Here is a 19,687-nt window from a genome sequence, read left to right as displayed (position 1 = left end):
GAGTTGACTTACTGGAAAAGACTCTGCTGCTGGGAGGGATTGGGGGCAGGAGGAGAAGGGGACGACAGAGGATGAGATGGCTGGATGGCATCACTGACTCGATGGATGTGAGTCTGGTGAACTCCGGGAGTTGGTGATGGACAGGGAGGCCTGGCGTGCTGCGATTCATGGGATCGCAAAGAGTCGGACACGACTGAGCGACTGATCTGATCTGATCTGATCATGAGGATTTGAAACCCACAGGTGACCTGGTTTAGAATCCCGTCTTTACCTCTTGCAGGTCTGTGGCTTTGGCTACGTTTCTTAACTTCTTTGAGTCTCGACCTCGTTATCTGTGAGAAGAAAGTTACAGAATCTGCTCCACAACGGTGTTGTGAAGATTAAAATTACATGTATAACTAGTCCATGCGAAAGCCTCAGTGGGGCACGTGCCCCATAGTAAGGCAGTTGTTACGGTAACACCCGGGATGCTGATTGACAGTCTGTTGTTCCTTGACAGATATCTGTAGGTCACTGGGGCTGATGCTAAAAGCCTCGAGCCCAGTAGGTCCTTGGTTTGCACTTGACAATGGCTTTGTCCTTAACCAGAGCCAGAGGGACCACTTCTATTGCTGGCCCTGCTGGAGGAACACCTGAAGCAAGAAAACAATGGCCTGGTAACAGTGGAGGCTCCAGCTAACATTGTTTTATGAAAACTACAAAAACGGTGTGGAGAAACCACACGAGGTGTGGAGCCAGCTAAGATTTGCATCCTGAGGTCAGCTGGTGGTTGACTGTGTCACAAAGCATTTCATACAAATCATGATCCGACAGTGACGTGGTTTTCCTTGCTGAAACACAGGATACCTGTCCTGTAAAAGCTATTTTTAGAAATCTGTGATTTGTGGTGTCTGACCTGTAAAAAGGCTTGCATACAACTTAAGTCAAACATGGTGATACATTTACTCAGTCGTCTTTATTGAAAGGCGTAAGCTTATGTGCCGTGGGACCCCGCTATAGCCTTAAAGCAAGGCTGGGCTTTCATGTTGCGTCACCTCCGGGATCACTGTTTGGGACACTTCTGCAAACGTGTGTCAGGGGCTGACACCTCACTGAGCACCAAGGACATAGAACAGCAGCTCCGACTCTCACAGGACCAGACATATACGTGTAAAAGACAAACAGTGATAAAGCAAAAGAAAACAATACAGAATAGAAAAAAGTGGACATCTTCAAGGAGTAAACATCAGTGATTCTCTGAATGTTTTATCTGGTTAGTCAGAGATACTGTTGCAAGAAAAATGATCATGCAGGTCATATTCATGTTTCTAGCTCTTGAAAAGTATTGTTTTAGAAAAACAATAGAACAGTAGAAATGCGCTGATACACTAAGGCAATACAGAGATCAGAAATGAAAAGATCAGGGTCGTGTTACAGGCTCTGCCACTTACCTACTGTGCAACTTTAGCCAAGTCCCTTAACCTCTGTGGACTTCAGTTTCCTTATTGGTTAAAAAAAAATGAATAATAATAGCCACCTCACTGGTTTGGTGTGAAATTAAATCAGAGAAATGGAATCTTATTCATTCATTCGTTTATTCTTGGCTGTGCTGCGTCTTTGTTGCTGTTTTCTGGTTTTTCTCTAGTTGCAGCAAGTGGGGGGCGACTCTCTGCTGTGGTGTGTGGGTTTCTTACTGTGATGGTGGCTTCTCTTCTTGTGGAGCATGGGCTCTGTGGCTTGGAGCTTCAGGAGCTGAGGCACATGGGCTCGGTATTTGCAGCACGCGGGCTCATAGGCTCGGCACTTGCGGGTCCCAGGCTCTAGAGCACAGGCTCAGTAGTTGCGGCACACAGGCTTGGTTGCTCCCCGGCATGTGAGATCTTCCCAGACCAGGGGTCGACCCCGTGTCCCCTGCATTGTCAGGCAGGTGGAATCTTTTTTTCAAATATAAGTAACGTTGTAGGAAATTAGAGAATGTTCTCAGTTGTAGGCTGTTGACAGATAACCAGGACCACAGAGTCGTACCATTTCCAAAATGCGTTTGGTTTTCAGGTTTTAGGCCCAAGTTAGAGCGTGAAGTAAAAATTCCAGAGCAGTAGAAGGAGACAACTCGGACAAGGCAATGGCACCCCACTCTAGTACTCTTGTCTGGAAAATCCCATGGGCAGAGGAGCCTGGTTGGCTGCAGTCCATGGTGTCGCTAAGAGTCGGACACGACTGAGCGACTTCACTTTCACTTTTCACTTTCATGCGTTGGAGAAGGAGATGGCAACCCACTCCAGTGTTCTTGCCTGGAGAATCCCAGGGACAGGGGAGCCTGGTGGGCTGCCGTCTATGGGGTCGCACAGAGTCGGACATGACTGAAGTGACTTAGCAGCAGAAGGAGACCACTGCATGAACCTACTTTATAAACTTTTCCTGTTTCGTTTTTCCAGAGATTTAGGACATTCAGGTGATAAAAGGAGAATGTGTGTCTCCACGGGGAGGGCAAATGTCCATCGGCTAACGGTGAACGTCTGACATGCTGGGTTAGAAGGGTTGTGCGGCAGGAGAGTTTGACCCACTGTAGTGTTTGGTCTGGGCAGAGAAAGGGCAGTCAAGACTCAGGTGTTCACTGGCCTTGCATGTCTAAAGAGAGGGATACCGTGTTAGCTCAGGGAAGAGAAAACAAAGGTGGATTATGATAAATCTTCAAGACGGCAGTAGGAGGCTAGTGGTAAGCCACTCAGCAAACATTAAGTGAGCCCGTCTTGTGCCAGTTGCTTATTTCTCAGTGTTCTAAACAACAGGCCTTGGAGTCAGTAGTGAAAGTCACTCAGTCGTGTCTGACTCTGTGACCCCATGGACTATACAGTCCATGGAATTCTGTATGCCAGAATACTGGAGTGGGGAGCCTTTCCCTTCTCCAGGGGATCTTCCCAACCCAGGGATTGAACCCATGTCTCCCACATTGTGGGTGGATTCTTTACCAGCTGAGCCACCAAGGAAGCCCAAGAATATGGAGTGGGAGCCTATCCCTTCTCCAGCGGATCTTCCTGACCCAGTAATTGAACCGGCGTCTCCTGCATTGCAGGTGGATTCTTTACCAACTGAGCTATCAGGGAGTCAGCAGACTGAAGTTTAAATGCTGGCTCTGCTACTTGATCTGTGGCTTCAGGCAAGCAGTGAAATCAGCCATGTTCAACTCTTTTAATCCCAAGTAATGAGTGGGCTGACGGAGGTGTGTGCAGAGGGCCTGGGAAGCTTCTGGTCAAGCTGATGTCGTAAGGTCATGCTCTGAGGCTCTTCCCTGCTCCCAACATATGAAATGGCAGATGAAGTATGAAAAGAAAGAGAAAAAACATAGCCACATGAAAGGACATAATAAATACCTCTGTGGAGCGTAAATGGAACACAGTGATGAATGGGCTGGCAGGGCTCTGAGTGGAGGAGTGGGCAGAGGCGACCGGGAACTAGCCTTTTGTTCAGTGACAGGAGAGGCAAGGGCAAAGGCCAGATCAGGGCCCCTGGGGAGGGGAGAGTGTTCTCTTTGTTCACGCAGGTGCACACACATACACACACACACCTGTGAAAGGTGGCTGAGAAATCCACAGCTCTTTGGACATGTGGCTTATGAAGGAGTGTTCCCTGGGAGGCGGAGGGGCTGAGGTCAAGGCCAGCCTTTCCAGTGACGTGCCTGGATGTGCACGTCCCCCCAGGTGGATGGAGAGCCCACCAGGGGAACCAAGCCACCTCCATGATACTTGATTCTGGACTAGGAGCCAAGGGTCTGGATGGAGGCCACAAGAAACCTGTACAGGGAAGAAGGAAGGAGTGAAGCAGAGAGACTGGGGTGGGGGGAGGGTGGGGGGCCAGGAGGGGAAATGCGGCCTCAAACTAAGCACACAAACCAGAATCCCAGAGTCTATAAGGAAAATCGACGCTAAGACAGAGCCAAGCAAAATACAGGCCCTTCTGTCGGAAAGCTTCCTGGGAGGGCAGTGACTTGCCCATCCAGAATGACTGCCATTGTGTGTTGTGGAAATATTATCATTAGGCCCATCATGTGGGTTTTCTCCTGGGGAATGTTTTCTCAAACCTGATTTATAGAAGTCAGTTTTAGTCTAGATACTTAACCCTGGAGAGAGGAGGAGCGGGAGTGGAGGTGGGGGGATGAATGTTTTCTGAATTACGCACTGCTCTTGTTTTCCACACACTTTCTCAGTAACCCACACTCCAACTCTGGAAGCCGAGTGTTCTGAGCCCAGGGCTACCAGCTGAGGCTCCAAAAAGACTTCAGTTGCATTTATTTCCCCTGGAGCCCAGGAGGTGGTAAGGTGGGAATTTGAACCCATGTCTGGCTGTTCTAATGCTCTTTCCACTTAAAAATAGAGACTGGGTGACATCTTTGTTTGTATTCCTGGCACCTAGCACAGTGTAGGGCACATGAAAGATGCCCAGTAAGTGTTGGCCCAAAGACGGGAAGCCCCATCGATCAACCCACAAGCTCCTTATGGGCGATCCCTCCTTCCACTAAACAGTACAGACAGGAGCCAACTGAATCCACACACAGGCCGGTGGGTCCCTGATGAATGTCTGCTGTGGGAAAGATGAAGAGTAGCTGCTTTTCCATCATTAGATTCTTTAATCTCACCCAAGCCCACTAATCCTCACTGTTAGATCTCTCTCACACCGTTGAGTCCTCTCCATCCCCCACCACCCTCTTCCCCACCTGGGATGCCTTGGTTCCTCACCCCCGCAGTGCGTCTTCCCTCCGTCCATCCCCACACTGCAGATACCATCATCCCTCCCCGGTAAAATCCATCACCCTGAAAACAAAAAGCTGTAAAACCATTCACAGCTTAAAGTGACCTAGGAGTCCCTTACCATCTGCCTTGACAGGGCCTCCTCCTTGCCTAGAAGTGCCCTCCATGCGGCTCTCTACCCTTCAGGTACCTGGATTTGTCTCTGTTCCTCAGACCTGGCTGGCTCCTACCTTGGTACGCGCTCTTCTTTCCTTTGGTTACCTGCCACACTTCTGCTGCACCCCCAACCTCAGCTGGACATGGACTCTGCAAGGCAGCCTCCTCTGTCCACCCAAGACTGAGCTGAGACTCATGCTGTGGGCGCCCAGGGCTCTCTGTTCACTTCTTTCCAGACCTCCTAATACAACTTTAACTATTTCTTTAATGTTCCTCTCCCCACCTGGACTCGTTTCCTAGCCCCCGGGGGCTGTCCCATCCTTCACCAGCTTCTCCTGAGCACCTTCTCAGTGAGTGGGCATGTGAGAGATGCCCGTGAACACATGTTGGGCTGCATGCATGATTCTCACGCCGCACTGAAGTGGTGACATGCCCAGTGATTGAAGGGAAGTGACACGGAATTGCTTCTAAATCGCAGATTCAGAGCAAAGATTAAACAGCCCTATGATTTACTTCTGAGTGACTTTTAGCTGGGGTTCTCTCGACGATCTGAAGAGTAAGTTTAAGAGCACTGTCATTTCCGTCTCTGCAGCTGGCAGTTAATCAAGCGCCAGTGGGGCCCGATTCCCGCGTGGGGAATAAACAAGGTGACATCATGGTGACATACTCCCAAGGGACCGTGCAAGCTGTCCGTTCTGTTTGCTGGTTGGAAGAGTCTGTCCTCGCTGTCTTGGGCTGCTCGTCATCTTTGTACAGCTTCTGACTCTAAGGCCTCCAGGGATGGGTGACAAACTTCAGTCTCCCGGTTCCTCCACCCTCCTCACGACCCTCATGATCTGGCCCATCCTTCGGGTGGTGGCCTCCGCTGTACACACAGAGCTCCAGGGAAACAGCGTCTCTGCACACGGGCTTTCAAACTGAGCACACTCAGATTTCCCCCCATCCCTTGGATAGCAACATCCCAGCTAACATCAAAGCATGTAAAACTTCCCCACTTCATCCCTCTCTCATTTGGTGGTGGGTCTTATGCTTATTGAAGAAAAAAGATAGATTGCAGAGTGCAGTGTTCCACACGCTATAGAGATGGATTGCACTCTGCGATACAGGTGGCCATTTCACCTCCTTTGCGTCAGTTCTTCTTTGAAAAAAGCAGGAGAGTAATGGCTCATAGGGTGTTTACAGAAGTTTTAAGCTAATAGATGTTCAGAGTTATAATTATTCCCAGCAAATAGCTAATCACTAAGTGTTAACTGTTTCTATTACTTAAAAAAAAAATTCTGGGCTGTGCTGGGTCTTCGTTGCTATATGAGGGCTTTCTCTAGTTGCGGTGAGTGGGCTGCTCTTCCTTGCGGGGCATGGGCTTCTTACTGCAGTGGCTTCTCCTGTTGCAGAGTGCGGGGTCTCGGGCGCTCAGACTCCCGTAGGTGAAGCACGGGGGCTCAATAGTTGTGGCGTACAGGCTTAGTTGCTTGGCAACGTGTGGGATCTTCCTGGACCACCTGTGTCCCCTGCATTGGCAGCTGAATTCTCATCCACTCTACCACCAGGGAAGTCCCTACTCTTATTCTTATACTGTACCTCTCGTGAGAGGAAATGTGGTCTGTGTATAAGGACATGGGCTTTGGAATCCAGAAGGCTGGTTTTCTATCTTGACTCCGTCACTTACTGGCTCTGTGACTTCAGGGAAGTTATTGAACTTAGAGCCTCCCCTTGATCGGAGTAGGATAGAGATGAATACCACTGACCTCAATAGTCATCGTGAATATTCACTGAGAGACTGTCTGGAAAGCACCTGGTGAAGGTCAGACACAGAGGAGACACCCAGTAAGTGATAGCTCATTTCCAGTATGTGATACATGAGCATTGCGCTCACGGTAGCCTGGCGCGGGCAGTCAGGGAGGAGGGACAGGCAGGTAGCAGCCCACGGCCTAGCTAGCTGCTCAGTGGCTCTAGCATCAGGACCGACGTTTGTTAGTGTCTGGGAAAGAGTGTGTGTGTGGTAGTCACTCAGAAGTGTCCACGGACTGTAGCCCACCAGGCTCCTCTGGCCATGGGTTCTTCAGGCAAGAATACTGGAGAGGGTTGCCATTTCCTTCTCCAGGGGATCTTCCGAACCCAGGGATAGAACCCAGGTCTCCTGCATTGCAGGCAGATGCTTTGCTGTCTATGCCACCAGAGAAGCCCAATAACATTTATTGGGAAAGAGAAGAAAAGTAAAAGGTGCTCAGTCGTGTCTGACTTTTTGTGACCCCATGGACCGTAGCCCATCATAGTTTGTCCATGGAATTCTCCAGGCAAGAATACTGGAGTGGGTTGCCATTCCTTCTCCAGGGGATCTTCCCGACCCAGAGATCGAACCTGGGTCTCCTGCACTGCAGGCAGATTCTTTACTGTCTGAGCCACCCAGGAAGCCACCTCCACCTGCAATATTGAGAAAGAGAGCTAACATTTATTGAGTACCTACTGTGTGCCAGACACTTTAAATAAGACCATTTGAGCCTCAGAAAGACTCGCAAGGAAGGGATTGTCTAGTTTCCAGGTAAAAAAGCAAACAGAATGTTTGCTCAGGTCTCACAGTGAGTGAACAGCATGACTGGAGGTCTACCTCAGAACTGTGCGATGCCTGAAACACGGCTTTCCTCGTCCTTACAGAGTGCCCAGGCATGGATATGACAGAATACCTTACAGAGTACCCAGGCATGGGACGGCAGTTGTGAGGGTGAAGAGGGCGTGGCCAGGAGGTGGGCAGAGGGGAAGTCACTGCAGGTGTGAGAACCACAGGGAGAAGCTGGAGCTGCAGAGGCTCTGGGGGGTCCAGTCCTCTCCAGGAGGTGACAGAGGAGGTGGGAGAGGGGCATGGAGGAGGGGCCGTGGAAGATCCTGCGTGGCAGCGAAAGGAGGACATGGGGTCGGGGCTGGCCAGTGAGGGCACCTGGTCACACAGCTCAAGAAAGGCGCCTCCTCTGCAGGTTGAAGCCGGACTCCCACCTGGGGAGCTCAGGGACCTCACATGCCTTTCCTCACAACCCAGGTAGCTGCCCTCTTTGCATATCTCCAGTCTCTTCCTCTACCCCAAGGCTTCCTTTTGTTTTCCTGGTTTAGGCATCTGCCAAGGTCAAGAAGATCAGGGCTGGGGACTGGGGGAAGGGAGAAGAAGTGGCTCCCACCAGCCCCACTGGGAGGAAGTCAGACTTTTCCCGGTTCATCCCAGGGCAAGTTCAGAGTGCAGAGCAGAGTTGAGGGAATGGGGCTAGGGTAGGGGGATGCTGAGGGGTCACTGCAGCTGCCCAGGGAGAGTTGTGGTTCTCTGGTCGTGGGCTGTCATGAGGTAGGAGAGTAAGGAAAAGAGAGATGTGAGACACCCTTAGAAGGTTGGAATAAATCGGTCACTGATTGGCTGTGAGAGGTGAGATGGGGGGAGGGACTCGAGAGGACATTCAGGTCTCTAGGCATTCAGGTCTGGGGAGCAGGGAGCCTGGTTACCTGCTGGAGAGATGGGGGCAGAGCCAATTGAAGGGGAGGCTGCCCAAGGGCTTTGCACAAGTTTGAGGAACACCAGGGATAGAGGGGGGTGTCTAGCTGCATCTGATTCATGAGTGTGAAACCCACGAGAGCCTTTTTTTTTTTTGAATGTAGGTATTTATTTATTGGTTGCTGCGCATGGGCTGTCTCTAGCTGCCTCGTGTGGAGGCTGGTCTGTAGTCGGGGTGCACAGGCGTCTCATTGCAGTGGCTTCTCTTGTGGACAGGGCTCAGGCTCTCGGCCTCAGTCGTTGTGGTACTCGGGCATAATTGCTCCGCAACACATGTGATCTTCCCAGACCAGGAACTGAACCCATGTCCCAGGCAGATTCATAACCACTGGGCCACCAGGCAAGTCCCCAGGAGAGGTCTTAATGGCCAGCTGAGATCAATCAAGATTTCTTCCCCCAAGCAAGTCTCCTCTGGAAACTCCTGGAAAAGGCTCTTTCTCTTCCTCTGGATGTTGTGGTATGAGAGTGTGTGACCCAGACCTGTGGTAGCCGTTTCATTTCCACAGGGGTAGAGCTTGGAACCAGCAGACAAATTAGGCCCCCAGGAGGGAGAGCTGGGGGAGGGGGAAACCAGGCTCCGGGTGGAGCCCGTCCCCGCCGAAGCTTCAGTTCTCTGGCTCATTACACGAGAGGGAGCCTGACTGGGGCAACCGGGATGTTAGCCTGCGCATCCCCCGAGCTGACAGTGAACCGGGCCTCTGTTTGATGTCCAGGCCCTTCAACAGGTTTTACTGAAGCGGGGTGGGCATCTCAGCCACCATCACAACCTGTCCGTGTTCTTGGAGGGTTAGAACCCGGGCCTCAGAGTGTTGGAGCCTAACGTGGGCCTGATTCTGGGAAGTCTACCTTTTACCGTCTGTGCCAAGAAACCTACTTAGACATAGACACTCTGGGAAGTCTTTTGTCTGTGGTCACACACCAACGTCAAGATGTTCCAGGATCCAGGACGGCCTCCATAATCTTCACAACCAAAGTCAGGTCTTGCCATCGTTAGAAACCAACCTGGGAACAAGCAGAGCCAACAGGGCCCAAGCTACGGCGGGTCTGAACGGACATGGGCTCTCGCTTTGTTGCCCAAAAGCTGTACATCTGTTTCAGATTGCACGTTGTGTGTCTGTGCTTTGATTCACAGCAACTTCCCATGTTATGGAATTGATTTGCACTGAACACCACTGTCAATAAAAAGAAATAAGTGTCTGAAAAAGAGAGACAGCCCGCCAGCAGTTCCTGACCAACTGTTGTAACAATGGACTGTCTGTCCTGTGTAGCTTGAAGCTGCACAGAATTCAAGGGCCTCTCCTGGGGACCCTCATCACTGCAAAGCCAAGAAAACAGGCTTTGGTGGTGGGACCCGCAGTACATGACCACAGGATTCCAGTCTCTAGGTTTGTGGTCTGAAGAGCATGGACTTTGGAGACAGACTTGAGTTCAAGCCCCAGTTCCACCACAAGGAAGTTACTTAACAATTGCAAACATGAATATAATCAAACCTACTTCTTGGGTATTGAGGATCAAATGGTTATAAGTATCATTTGAAGGTGCCCGGCAGGCTCCCTCTGGGATCTAGATTTTTGTAATGCCAGATAACAGCCACAGGGTTGAATCTCAGGCTGTCCACCATACCATCCAAGTGACCCCTATAGTAGCTCCCCACAAAGAGGAAACTCTCAAAAATGTCAATTTCTGCTCCTTTTCTCTATCATTTTACTGTTCAGTATAAGAATACCCAAAACATTCATAACTTCAGTATGAGACATTCTAATTACTTTGGGGCTGAAGACTGAGATCTAATGTGTGAAATGTTAATACTGAATATACATTCTCATCTGTGTCCACTGACATTCTTTCAACTTGACTGACGTATCAGTTAGGTCTGATTTAGGTGCACGGCTCAAGGACTTTTGACAAATGTATGCACATATGTAACCACCAGTCGAGGCACACATGATTTGCACCAGAAAGTTTCCTCATGCCTCTTTGCAGTCAGTCCCTCCTAAGCCCTAACCCAGGAAACCACTGACCACATCTCCACCATCAGAAATCAGACGTGTCTTCTCTCGAATGTCCTATAGATGAAATTACACATCTGGTCTTTTGTGTCTGGTTTCTTTTTTTCACCATCGTGTTTTTGGGATTCATCCCTGTTGTTGCATGTATTAGTAGGTTGTTCCTTTTACTGCTAAGAAATAATCCCCTGGGTCACAATTTGTTTACCTATTTACTTGGCTTCCCTGGTAACTCACTTGGTAAAGAACCCATCTGCAATGCAGGAGACCCTGGTTCGATTCCTGGGTCAGGAAGACCCGCTGGAGAAGGGATAGGCTACCCGCTCCAGTATTTCTGGGCTTCCCTCGTGCTTCAGCTGGTAAAGAATCCACCTGCAATGGAGGAGATCTGGGTTTGATCCCTGGGTTGGAAAGATCATGCTGTACAGTTATAAACTTGGCTGTTGTATATGTGTGTGCCTTTGTGTGAAAATCTAAAGCATCACTGCCTAAGTATTCATCGTGTAGGATATTGGTAGATATTAGGCTTATGTGATAGGTCTGTCCAAATGAGGTCCCTGTCAGGAGGGCAGAAGTAAGACCTAAACACAAAGGCAGCATCAGTATCAATTCTTCACAGACTCAGAGAGTAAGCCCCCAAGTTAATATCATGAGAAGAAGAGCAAAAGATTAGTCCACAAAATCAAAGTAAATAAGTGAAATAAAGACTTTACTCAAAATGATGCACTTAATTTCAAATAAACAAAAGCAGAGATAATCAGATGGCTACCCACTCCAGTATTCCTGGGCTTCCCTCGTGGCTCAGCTGGTAAAGAATCCACCTGCAATGCAGGAGACCTGGGTTTGATCCGTGGGTAGTTGAGGGACATTTGTTTCCAGCTTTTTTGCTATTGTAAATAAAGCTGCTCTTTGTGTGCAAGTCTTTTAGTAACATTTCATTTCTCTTGGGCTTGTATCTAGCTGTAGAACTTCAGAGTTATGTGGTAAGTATATGTTTAAATTTTTAAATGTTTCTAAAAAGTGTGCAACAGTGTGTGAGAGTTCCAGTTGCTTCACAGTCTTTGCTGACACTTGATACTCTTTTTAGCCATTCTAGCACCCCACTCCAGGACTCTTGCCTGGAAAATCCCATGGATGGAGGAGCCTGGTGGGCTGCAGTCCATGGGGTCGCTAAGAGTCTGACATGACTGAGCGACTTCACTTTCACTTTTCACTTTCATGCATTGGAGAAGGAAATGGCACCCCACTCCAGTGTTCTTGCCTGGAGAATCCCAGGGAGCGGGGAGCCTGATGGGCTGCTGTCTCTGGGGTCGCACAGAGTCGGACATGACTGAAGCGACTTAGCAGCAGCAGCAGCAGCAGCAGCAGTGGAAATGAAGTGGTAACATTGTGGTTTGTTACTAACTTTTTAAAAAAGTTGGTGGGAAAATGCATACAACATAAACTTTTACCATCTTAACCATTTTAAGTATACAGTTCAGTGGCATTAAGTACAGTCACATTTTGTGTAACCCTTACTGCCATCCATCTCTAGAACTTTCATCTCATGCAACTGAAACTCTGCCCTCATTAAATCCTCCTCATTAATATCTCCTCATTCCCCCTTCCCCCAGCCCTGGGCAACCAGCGGTGTACTTCCTGTCTTTGTGAACTTGGCTGGCGCTCTAGTACCTCGTATAGTGGAGCTGTACAGTGTCAGTCCTTTGGTGGCTGACTTGTTTCACTTAGCATAATGTCCTCAGGGTCTCTCTGTGTTGTAGCATGTGTCAGAACTGCCTTCCTTTCGATTCTTTTGGGTGAGTATCCAGAAGGGGGATTACAGGATCTTACGGTAGTTCGGGTTGTGTTTCTTTTTTTTTTATTGAAGGATAATTGCGTTACAGAATCTTGTTGTTTTCTGTCAAACCTCAATATGGATCAGCCGTAGGTATACATATAGCCCCTCCCTTTTGAACCTCCCATCTCCCTCCCTATCCTACCCCTCTAGGCTGATACAGAGCTCCTTGTTTGAGTTACCTGAGCCACACAGCAAATTCCCGTTGGCTATCTACTTTACATATGGTAATGTAAGTTTCTATGTTACTCTTCCCATACATCTCACCCTCACCTCCCCAGTAGCTAGAACATGGAAGCAACCTAGATGTCCGTCGACAGATAAATGGATAAAGAAGTTGTGGTACATATACACAATGGAATATTCCTCGGCCATAAAAAGGAAGGCATTTGAATCAGTTCTAATGAGGTGGATGAACATAGAACCTATATTACAGAGCGAAGTGAGTCAGAAAGAGAAAGATAAATATCGTATTCTAATGCATATATATGGAATCTAGAAAAATGGTACTGAAGAATTTATTTACAGGGCAGCAATGGAGAGACAGACACAGAGGGTAGTTCTATTTGAAACCTTTGCGGATTCACCCACTCCAGTGTTCTTGTCTGGAGAATCCCAGGGATTGGGGAGCCTGGTGGGCTGCCGTCTATGAGGTTGCACAGAGTCGGACACGACTGAGGCGACTTAGCAGCAGCAGCAGCAGCGGACTCACCACGCCGTCTCCCATAGAGGCTGCACCACGTACGTTTCCACTGTCAGTGCAGAGTTCTCGTTTCTCTACTTGTTGTTGTTTTCTGTTTTCCTTTTTTTTTCTTCTTTTTTTAAAAAACAGTCATCCTAATACGTGTGAGGTACGGCTCACCATGATTTTGATTTACATTTTCTTAATGGTTAGTAATGTTGAGCGTTTCTTTCATGTGCTTATTGACCACTTCTATATCTTCTTTGAAGAAATATCTATTCAATTCCTTGGCCAGTTTTTAACATTGGGATGTTAGTTTTCTGTTGCTGTTGCCACAAATTTTTCAACTGTCCTTCTCTTAGTGATGTCATTTCATTTTATAGATGGGGAAACTTTAGTTCAGAGTGGCAAAGTGCCCACCATGGTACTAGTCACAGGCATTGTTCTTATGTCATCAAAGATAAAAATGAGCGATCGTTTGAAGATTGATTCAACATATACTAAGGGCAATAGAAGTGTGACACAGGCTGGGGATACAGGTTTACAAGTTCCTGGAGGGAGACAGATAAATAAGCAGGCAATGTTAATACAATGTGATGAGCACCATGACCGGGGAAGAACATTCTGCTCTGACCACTTGGGAAATTGAAAAGAGTTTAGCAGAGCTGGAGGACTAAGCATAGGAATGGCTGGCAATGAGGCTGGAAACGGAGATTGGTCACAGTTCCTAGTTGTAAACAACAGAATCCTCTCAAGCTTGTTTAAGCAGAAAATAAATTTGTAAAAGAAAGTTAGAACATCCCCAAGAGGAACAGAGAATGGGGCTTGGAGGCCACAGAACTAGAAACAGTGCCCTAACCACCTCCAGGGGGCTTTCAGCAAAGATTCCACTGCCACTGCCCTGCCAATATAGTCACCGAAGCTCCCTGACTGTGGTGGTAGAGACACCCAGAGCCCACCAGTGCTGCCCCCCCAAGCCACTCGCCTCTGCTCTCATTCTGGTCTTCACATGATTCCCCGGAGTGCCGGCTTCCTCACACCGCTCACTGGTGAATGAAATCTTGCGTGGCTGTGTCTGATGGACAGAACCTGAGCTCCCCAGATACAAGTTGGGAAAATGAGTGTTTCTGGCTTCTGTCTTCGTTAGGCAGGACTCTAAAGGAGGGGAAACTCCCCAGTCATAGACAGGGTTTAAAAAGCAGTGGGCAGGTTCACACAAAACTTGTACAAGAACGTTCACAGCAACTTTATTAGTAACAACCAATAACTGGAGAGAGTCCAGATGTCCTTCAGCAGGTGTTTAATGGTTAAACAAAGTCTGGTCGGTCTGGTCCATGGAGTATTCCTCAGCAGTGAGAGGAACGGGCTATTAATACACACAACAGCCGGGATGACTCTCCAGGGAATGACGCCGAAAGAAGCCAGTCCCCGAGGGCTGCACACTGGGTTACTCCATTGATACGACATTTTTTAATCTGTATTTATTTGGCTGTACCAGGTCTGAGTTGCAGCACTCAGGATTTTCAATCTTGGGCCCCCTGCTTTGGGAGAGTGGCATCTCAGCCACTAGACTGCCAGGGATGTCCTGATGTAACATTTTGAATGAGAAAATCTTAGAAAGCAGATTGGTGATTGCCAGGGGTCAGGTATGTGAAAAAGGCTCAGTGGGAGGGAGATGGGGGTGGTTACAATGATGGATAGGCTGTTCTGTATCTTGACTGTGGAGGTGAATACATGGACTCACGGACACAACTGAGTGACTTCACTCACTCACTCACCCCTCACCCACTCACACACCCATGAGTGCGAGGGGAACTGGGAACTCTGGGGAGATGGGCGTGTCGCTTCCATGCTGGAATCCTGTTCCGTTACTGTGCTGTCGTTTCATAAATGTGTTGGCATTGGAAGGAACTGGGCAGAGGGTAAATGGGGTCTCTGTGTATCATTTATTACCGCTACATGTAACTTACAATTATCACTATAAAAACATTAAGAAAAAAATTAGCAATGGGAAGCCAGAAAATACTAGGCATTTGGGAGTTTATTTTAAGAGCAGTGGGGAACTATTGAGGAATTTTAAGCAGCAGTGACATGTCTTCATTTAGAACCTATTTTCTATCCAATGGTAGGATAATGTTGTCCTGGTTTAAGTTACAACTCTGACAGTTTACTTTAAAGTAAAATTTAAAAGATCTTAAAAAAAAAAAGAAAACAAAAAAAACCTGATATGGTTTCCCAGAGTCTCCAAGAAGGCAATTTTAGGCTCAATATGTGAACTGTGATTCCTCATCCAGAAAAAAAAATAAGAATTAGTTCTCTCATTCCTTCTACAAGCATTTCTTAAGCACGTCCTATGGGTCAGGCACTGAGCCAGGCCCTTCAGATTCTGTGATGAGTAAGACAGCCCTGCCTTTTCAGATTGCACTGTTAGACCCTGGGGGGGAAAAACAATGGCTCAAATAAGAACTTATGTGAAAATTATGTAACCTGAAAGTTGGGGACAAAGGTCCAGAGTGGGTGCAGTGGCTTCACAGCATCACGTCCCAAACTCCTACTGTCTTTCCGCTCCACCATCCTTGGCAGGTCCTCCAGGAAGGACGAGGAGCTGAATCAGCAAGCGCCTCAGTTCCCCCGAGAATGCTCCCTCAACCCCAGGGCTGCATCCAGAAGCTTCTGTTCCCGTCTCACTGACCCCTCCCATCTCGAAGGGAGCTGGGAATGAGGCACATAGAGAGAATGGATGTTGTTATTGTTGTTCAGTCACTCAGTTGTGTCCGACTCTGTGACCCCACGGACTGCAGCACACCAGGCTTCCTTGTCTTTCACCATCTCCCAGAGCTTGCTCAGACTCATGTCCAAGTCGGTGATGCCATCCAACCATCTCATCCTCTGTCATCCCCTTCTCCTCTTGCCGTCAATCTTTCCCAGCATCAGGGTCTTTTCTAATGAGTTGGCTCTTTGAATCAAGTGGCCCAACTATTGGAGCTTCAGCTTCAGCATCAGTCCTTCCAATGAATATTCAGGGTTGATTTCCTTTAGGATTGACTGGTTTGATCTTCTTGCTGTCCAAGGGACTCTCAAGAGTCTTCTCCAACATCAAAGTTCAAAAAGCATCTATACTTCAGCACTCAGTCTTCTTTATGGTCCAACTCTCACATCCATACATGACTACTAGAAAAACTATAGCTTTGACTATATGGACCATTGTTGGGAAAGTAATGTCTCTACTTTTTAATATGCTGTCTTATGTTTGTTACAGTGTGTTTTTTTTTTTTTTCAAACAGCAAGTGTCTTTTAATTTCATGGCTGCAGTCGCCATCTGCAGTTATTTTGGAGCCCCCCAAAATAAAGTCTCACTGTTTCCCCAACTATTTGCTAAGAAGTTATGGGGCTGGATGCCATGATCTTAGCATTTTGAACGTTGCGTTTTGAGCCAGTTTTTTCACTTTCCTCTTTCACCTTCATCAAGAGGCTCTTTAGTTCCTCTTCACTTTCTACCACAAGGATGGTGCCATCTGTATATCTGAGGTTATTGATATTTCTCCTAGCAATCTAGATTCCAGGTTGTGATTCATCCAGCCCAGCATTTCTCATGATATACTCTGCATAAAAGTTAAGTAAGCAGGATGATAATGTACTTGATGTACATTGCCTTGATGTACTCCTTTCCCAATTTGGAACCAGTCCGTTGTTCCATGTCTGGTTCTAACTGTGGCTTCTTGACCTGCATACAGGTTTCTCAGGAGGCAAATAAGGTGATTTGGCATTCCCATCTCTTTCAGAATTTTCCAGTTTGTTGTGATCAACACAGTCAATGGCTTTATCGTGGTCAATGAAGCAGAAGTTCTTCTGGAAGTCTCTTGCTTTTTCTATGATCCATTGGCAATTTGATCTCTGGTTCCTTTGCCTTTTGTAAATCCAGCTTGAACATCTGAAGTTCTCGATTCACTTACTGTTGAAGCCTCACTTGGAGAATTTTCAACATTACTTTGCTAGCATGTGAGATGAGTACAATTGTGTGGTAGTTTGAATATTCTTTAGCATTGCCCTTCTTTGGGATTAGAAAGAAAACTGACCTTTTTCAGTCCTGTGGCCACTGCTGAGTTTTCCAAATTTGCTGGCATATAGAGTGCAGCACTTTAACAGCATCATCTTTTAGGATTTGAAATAGCTCAGCTGGAATTCCATCACCTGTGCTAACTTTGTCCGTAGTGATGCTTCCTAAGGCCCACTTGACTTTGGACTCCAGGATGTCTGGCTCTAGGTGAGTGATCACACCATTGTGGTTATCTGGGTCATGAAGATCTTTTTTGTACAGTTTTTCTGTGTGTTCTTGCCACCTCTTCTTAATATCTTCTGTTTCTGTTAGCCCCATACTGTTTCTGTCCTTTATTGTGCCTGTCTTTACATGAAATGTTCCCTTGATATCTCTAATTTTCTTGAAGAGATCTCTAGTCTTTCCCATTCTGTTGTTTTCCTCTATTTCTTTGCATTGTTCCCTCAGGAAGTCTTTCTATCTCTCCTTGCTGTTCTCTGGAACTCTGTGTTCAGATGGGTATATCTTTTCTTTTCTCCTTTGCCTTTTGCTTCTCTTCTTTTCTCAGCTATTTGTAAGGCCTACTCAGACAACTGTATTTAGTGACAAGTAACTAGTGTCATCCGCCCATGTGTGTGACGGACATATGACACATGGCCTGCAGAGCTGCAAATCCAGCCTTGAGGCAATTAGGGAAGACTTCACAGAGAAGGAGGTCTTTTTTTTTTTCCCCCAAAAAAATATTTATATGTTTATTTGGCTGTGTGAGGACCTTTAGCTGCGGGACTTTCAATCTTCGGTATAACATCAGGATCCTTAGTTGAGGCTTGAGGGACTTTTAGTTTCGGTATATGAACTCTTAGTTGTGGCATATGGAATCGAGTTCCCTGACCAGGGATTGACCCTGGACCCCTGCACTGGGAGCAGAAGTCTTAGCCACTGGATCACTAGGGATGTCCCAGAAAGAGACCTTTTGAAGACATGCTCGTAGAGGGACCTGCATTGCAGGCACCAAGCCTGGGAAAAGCACCTGTCGTATGTAAGACAGAAAGGAAAAGCTAGTGATGTTGGAGCATGAGAGTGTTTTAGGAGGGTTGGGAGAAAAGGCTAGAAAAATGGGCTGAGACCAGAACAGGAAAAGCCTTGAATGTCACGCTAAGAAGTCTGGACTTGGTCCTCTAAAGCAGTAGTTATCATCTGGGGGTCTTGTTAAAACACGGACTGCTGGGCCCCACCATCAGACTTCCTGACTGAGTCTGTCAGGGTTGGGGCCTGAGAATTTGAGTTTCTTCCTGCTGATGAGGGGACCCCATAAGGAGAAACACAGGTGTCAGGAATAGGACAGAAGTTTTCAAGCAGGGGAATCGTACGATCAGTTTTCTTTAGAAGGCTCTTCAGTGGAACTAACCCAGGGACCGAGTGACTTCCTGCGGTGTCAGTCCCTCAGATACAGCAGCTCCCTGGGTCAGGAAGATGCCCTGGAGAAGGAGATGGCAACCCACTCCAGTAGTCTTGCCTGGGAAACCCCACGGACAGAGGAGCCTGGCAGGCTACAGTTCATGGGGTCGCAAAAGAGTCAGACATGACTTAGTGCCCAAATCACCACCACCACCATATTTGAGTGACAGGAGAACAAAGACATTGTAAGTCAACTCTGAGAGTCCAGGGGAATTTTCATTCATCAGTGGGGGTCCACAGATGACTTAAGACTAGGCCAGGATTCTGGGCTAGAGTCAACGGAAACGTCTCTAGTTAATATAAGCAGAAACAGAGTTTATCGGGTGGATCTTTGTGGCCAAAGAAGAGATCGGAGGCTAGAAATTCAGAGTCAGAATGTGGTCAGGAGCTTGGGAGGGGAAGAAACCCTGGCTGTCCTGGCACTGCACTCACCACTTCAGCACAGGTGCTCATCCCAGGACTCTTGACACAGCTGCCACCACCAGCCTTCACATCACTCTCCCAAGAGTGAAGTTCCTATGCAGGAACATTGCTCGTTCCCCCACCTCCTGGCTGCCAGGGAGGGGTCATATGGCTCCTTTTGGCTTCTGTAGACCCAGCCAATGGAGAAAAAAAAAAACGAAAAAAGTGAAAGTCACTCAGTCGTGTCCTACTCTTTGTAACCCCAAGGATTCTCCAAGCCAGAATACTGGAGTGGGTAGCCTTTCCCTTCTCCAGGGGATCTTCCCAACCCAGGGATCGAACCCAGGTCTCCCGCATTGCAGGTGGACTCTTTACCAGCTGAGCCACCAGGGAAGCCCAAGAATTCTGTAGTGGGTAGCCTATCCCTTCTCCAGTGGATCTTCCCAACCCAGGAATCGAACCGGGGACTCCTGCATTGCAGGTGGATTCTCTTCAATGCCAATGGAGAATCTCCCCCAAACAGGATCCACCTCTAGACGCTGGGGAGCCAAAACCTAGTGCAGTATACATACTTCCCCACAGACCAGAGGACATGGGCCCAGTTCTAGGATGTCCACATTAAATAGGACAACCTCAGGGGCATCAGCTAGAAAGCCCTGCCCACATGTTTGCAGTTACTGCCAGCAGGGTCCGTCCGGCGAGGTCCCACTGTGATCAAGAGCAGAGATAAAACACCCAGCCTCCACCATGGCTATTTCCGTTTCATGGCCTCACTGCAGTGGGCAGATCAGGAGGGAACCATGCACGGTAATTGAACAGAGAAACCGTGCCTTTCTGGGGGAAAAAAAATTTTTTTT

Source organism: Bison bison, unplaced genomic scaffold (assembly GCF_000754665.1).
Source record: "Bison bison bison isolate TAMUID 2011002044 unplaced genomic scaffold, Bison_UMD1.0 scf7180017864482, whole genome shotgun sequence".
Lineage (NCBI taxonomy): Eukaryota > Metazoa > Chordata > Mammalia > Artiodactyla > Bovidae > Bison > Bison bison.
This window is presented reverse-complemented; position numbering follows the sequence as displayed.